General features: G+C 39.3%; 1 long non-coding RNA gene across 2 annotated transcripts in view; it reads right to left on the bottom strand.

Annotated features, from left to right (window-relative positions):
- LOC132846912 (uncharacterized) overlaps positions 1-5144 on the bottom strand; it is a 29249-nt gene that overhangs the window by 1251 nt on the left and 22854 nt on the right. For both annotated transcript variants that reach the window (XR_009648556.1, XR_009648557.1), the window contains exon 2: positions 1128-1262. This is a non-coding gene — a long non-coding RNA (uncharacterized LOC132846912). The remainder of the gene's footprint in view (positions 1-1127; positions 1263-5144) is intronic.

Raw genomic sequence — 5144 nt, 5'->3', positions numbered from 1 at the left:
GGACAGAGAGGATAGATTGAGATGGTTTGGACATCTACAGAGGAGGGAGATGTATGTAGATATATTTATATATATATATATATATATATATATATATATATATATATATATATGTACATACACACATACAGTGAGACTGAATGTGAACATGACAGTGAAATACGGCTGTTTGAGCCCAGTGGACAGAATTCCTCCCAAAGCTGTAAACAAAAGGCAGCTAATCCACAAAGGCTCGGTCTCAACTGTACGTTTGTGTATCAGACGTGTCAACGGGGCATAATTTAACATTGTGAATGAGGAACCGGTCACTGGTGCACGTTTCAGACACGAGGCACTCTGGGTTTCTTGTCTGGTGTATGAACATCTGCTTAGGATCACATCTGTGAAAGGAACCTAAGAGGGAACTGAACCAAGGCAGTAAACACAGAGGACAAAAAGCGGCACACTGGAGGCTCTGCGAAAGTGTGTGCGCTAAATAGCACTAATTTAGGAAGAAGGAAGTGGTACATGGCTGATTTTTCTTCATGTGCCTTGTAACCACACACAATACCTGGAACACAAAAACCAAAGTTTTTCAGTGGATTGATGAACAGGGGCGGTTCTAGAGGCGGGGCCACAGGGGCCCTGGCCCCTGCTGAAAACATCAATCGTCGACGAGAAGAGCAACAGGAGAATTTTTCACAACGATCACAGATGCAATTCCACCCCCAAACAATTAGCGGCACTCGAGCGTTTGAAAAAGGAACGACTGCCGAAATGTATTTGCACCGTACTGAATAAATTATTTTGTGTGCTTGAATGTACCCTGTACTTGGCCCCTGAATGTAACATGTGGCCCCTTAATGGCCCGTTACAGAAAAATCCTAGAACCGCCATTGTTGATGAAGCAAGTAAAAAAATGCACATTATTTGCTTCAGATTCATATTTTCATGACCGTCTCCAATATAGCGTAGATTTGTCACTCATTAAGTAATTAGTTAAATAAATGAAACTGTTGTTACAAATTGAAATAAATCAGCACTGAGCATTTAGTTGCTACACAAAAACTCCCCTCATGTTACAAATGTTCACTATTGAAACTCATTTCCCTTCGAACATAAATACGTGACTTAATTCAAATACTAACCGGATGTTAGAGTCGTTCATGTCCTCAGTAACAAATGAGCTTCAACTGGACATGGCTGCCGAGCGAGAGTCAGGTGTCCGATCCATGACACCGGAAGATGAGCATGAACTCTGGAAACAAACCGATATCAATGACCTGGGAAGAAAAACAGAGACTGTAGCTCTTTATAAACAAATTGTTTTTTTTTTTTTTTGGCTTAAAATTTGATCTAAATTAGGAGGTTTCGCCCAATAATATATTCCATATGAGCAGTTTGCGGAATCAAGCTTACTATATAAATAAAGCTGAGGCTACATTGATATTCTTACAATTATGGGGAGATTTAGTTTATAGGAGTTGTGTTGAAATGATGTTTAGCAGCGATTCGAGCTCATGCTTTGTAACACATAAATCATAAAGTGTCGCTTTAAAATCTTCTACAACGTGTTTGTTATTTTATGTTTATTATTATTAAATGGTGTTTTTGTGGTTTCCTTAAATTCCTATTGGTTTAGACACTTTATCACTATTCTGTTATTTCTAAATAAATACATTTATTTCTTACGGTGGCCGAGAAGTGCAAAACAAATTAAGAAATCCGAAAAAAAATTAACAAATCCAAAAACAAATTAAGAAATCCGAAAACAAATGAACAAATCCAAAACCAAATTATGATACACTACCGTTTCCGGGTTGTCTGACTTGCTAATTTGTTTTCGGATTTGTTAATTTGTTTTCGGATTTGTTAATGTGTTTTCGGATTTGTTAATGTGTTTTGCACTTCTCGGCCACCGTAATTTCTATATACATTATCTCTGAGAATTCTTAGACTCTGAAAGATTAACAAGTGTGGTTTGTTTACCAGCAGTTAATATTAGGCCCTTTTTTATTTGGTGTGGTTACATACAACTACTACTTGTTTTTTGTTGATTTATTCACCATTGAGATGATAGATTTATTTCTATATCATACTATATTCAGCACTTTATATTAGACGGTGTAAAGCCACATCATGACACCTTTTTTTTCCATGTTATTTGACTCATATGGACATCGTGTGCTTAGTGGATGACTGTTTTTTGTACAACTGTGGAAAGCAGCTACCACAAAGGGCCATTAAGAGCTGTGCAAAGAATAAAACACAGGGTTTTGTATTGAAGTTACAGCATGTCCCCAAAATATTGTTGTTGTTTTTTTTATTAAATTATTAAAAAATAAAGAACACCACCACATTATGTTTTTATGTGTTAACAGTTAATGTTGTGAAACATCTTGTTATCGCTTGGGTTGAAGCAGCTGTAAGCAGTCGTCCAGTCGCTTTCTTTCTCTCCGTTGAAGTGGAGACATAAATCGCAGCTTGTCACGTTCGCGAAAAAAACCGTGGAACTCCTCCGTCCTGACGACTTCTGAAAACTTGCAGCTTTACCTCTGAGTGCTGAGTGCAAAGCGCTGGACCATCCTTCTACAAATCACCCCGTTAACTTGCATGACACATTTTTTTTCTTCACAAATAATTATTTTAACAAACTACTTCAAATTCGTTGTGATTATTACGCGAGATAAAAAGTGTCGCCGTCGGGTTTATCGTTTTCGGTAGCGGCAGATCGTGTCCGATACGAGGCCGCGTTTCCTAGACGAGAATTTCTAAACAGTGTAAAAGCGGGCTCGGTGCGCATCTGGTGAAATGACCTCATAATCCTCCATCAGAACACCGTCTGCGGATCATCAGAGAGCTTCTGCCAGGCATTTCGTCCTCTTCCTGGTCTCGGTGAAGGATCTCCGCAGGCCTGCTTCGTCAAAAACAAATATTTATACGGAAAGCTTTTTGGACTGAAGGGATTTGGGTTGAAGTTGTGCAGCTGATTCGTCTGGAAGAGTCACCGCATCGAACGTTATTCATACACAACCTCAACCGTTTTTGAAATTCTCGAAAAATTAATGCCAGGAATTATTTTATTTCAACAAGCTGTGAAAGGTAACTGAGGCATTTAATTAGTTCTTACACAGTCCGGTCAAGAGAACGTGAGCAAAGCCGACAAACTCTTTCCCTCTGAAATTAATCCCTGCCTTTTGACACGTCGTAAATTTATATTAACTCTGGAAAGTGGCGCTCTCTGAGCGGCTTGCAGACTTCGGGGAGCAGCTTGAAGTCTTCATCCTTTTAAATATAATCTGTTTGCATTCCTGGTGTGGTAGACATGAGTGCTATCTGGCACACGGTCAGGTTTTTGCAGTTTCTCAGATGAACATGTGCGAGGACAAACTATCAGCAATTTTAGTGGCTTCGCAGTCATTTCGAGCTCAGCTACACGGACTCCACCGGGAAGTTTCACCGGATTTGCATCCTTCCACCGTCTTGAAGTTTTTTCCACTGCAGTGTGCAACATAAACTGCAACTTGAACGCTCTTACATCAGCTTTTCAACTATCTGTTGAACAAAACACTCAATAATACAGCAAACTAAATAATAAAACACAAAGCAACATTGTGTGCGTGCGTGTATGTATATATTTTAACGTTAATATATTAATGTAGTTCCAGTTTCTTGGTCTGAGCTTCATCTTAAATGTGTGCAGTTTATCGTGCGAACAATAAAACCATCGCCGTATCCAGAGCCACCTTCATTTATCTCATTTCTACTCAGCATGTGAGGGTTAGGGGCCTTGCTCAAGGGCCCAGCAGGGACAGATTGGCGGTCCTGGGATTTCAGTTCACACTTACGAGAATTTCAACAACTTAAGCACTGAGCTAGGACTCCGCTAAGAGGACAGATACAAATGCGCTAGCAGTAACGGTAAAACAGCAACAGAACAAGTCACTAGACCCCACAGATACACTTATCACTTGAAGCTCATTCCAAAGCAGACTTTTGTTTGCATTTTGTATTTATTTCCGGATCATGAAATGTGTTATCCCGCAGTTCTATTCATTTTTTTCTTAGAGAAACAAAGCAAGTCTAAAACAGAGATTTAGCAGAAGGCCGTGCTGGTTAAACAGGCTTCTTACGCAAGGCGACCTTCAAATGAAGGCGAAGCGAGAACAGTGAGCGTGATGATCTAAGTTATATTATAAGCCCGGAAAGCGCAGGTTTGGCTCAAACCGGATTTTAATTTTAATTTCCTGCAAAGATAATGTTTCGGGTTTCGGGATTTCCAAGACTGTTATGCAAATCCTGTTCCGCCTTCATATCGTATCATCGTATCTAGTGTCAGCACGAGCTTCGAGTGAAACTGTCTGGACTTCACGTGTCCTTCCAGCTGACCTGGGCTTGTTATTTTAGGAGAGACAGACAGTTCCACTGTCCCTATACGCTGTACTGAGCATTCAGTCTAAGAATTTCAGTCTATTTCAGTCTATTCAGTCAGTGCTTCATCTGATTTATTCCTTCCCTCCTCATAAATTCAGATGAACATTTAACCCTTTCATGGTGGAAATGTTTCTGGTAACAGATTCTTATTAATCTGAAATATTCCAAAAAACTTTGAAATAAAATATTAAAATTATTTCAATTACTTTAGTTTCATTCTGACAAAAGTTTATCGCATCTCATTTTTATTCCCCGCACTACTTTTTTTTTTTTACTTCTGTGAACCTTTGTGTAGCCTTAAACAGCCTGAACGTCTCAAACGAACTACATGACATCTGTGTGTGTAAGAGAGAGAGAACGAGGGGGAAAAGACAGAGACATAAGCACTCTTAATGCACTTAATGTAAGCAACGCATCACACAACAACGCTCACAAATTCCTCGACTGTACAAAGAGACTGGATTATAAACACTGATTAACAAAGCAGTAACCTTGCATGCACACACACACACACACACACACACACACACACAGCATGATTTGCTACAATGCAGCTTGTCATGTTAATGAGATATCACAAAGTGTAAAACTTCAAGTAAGAAACCTCTGACTGTTCCTAGGTTCTGACACTGTAGTCTCCTTCAACAGTCCTTAAATGACAATACATTTATTTATTTATATCAGTTTTTGGAGCTCGTCCTTGTTGAAGAGCCGTTACTATGGAAACAAGG

Source organism: Tachysurus vachellii, chromosome 6 (assembly GCF_030014155.1).
Source record: "Tachysurus vachellii isolate PV-2020 chromosome 6, HZAU_Pvac_v1, whole genome shotgun sequence".
In the NCBI taxonomy this organism is placed as follows: Eukaryota; Metazoa; Chordata; class Actinopteri; order Siluriformes; family Bagridae; genus Tachysurus; species Tachysurus vachellii.
The sequence above is the reverse complement of the archived record's forward strand: the minus strand, read 5'-3'. Positions and strand labels throughout refer to the sequence as shown.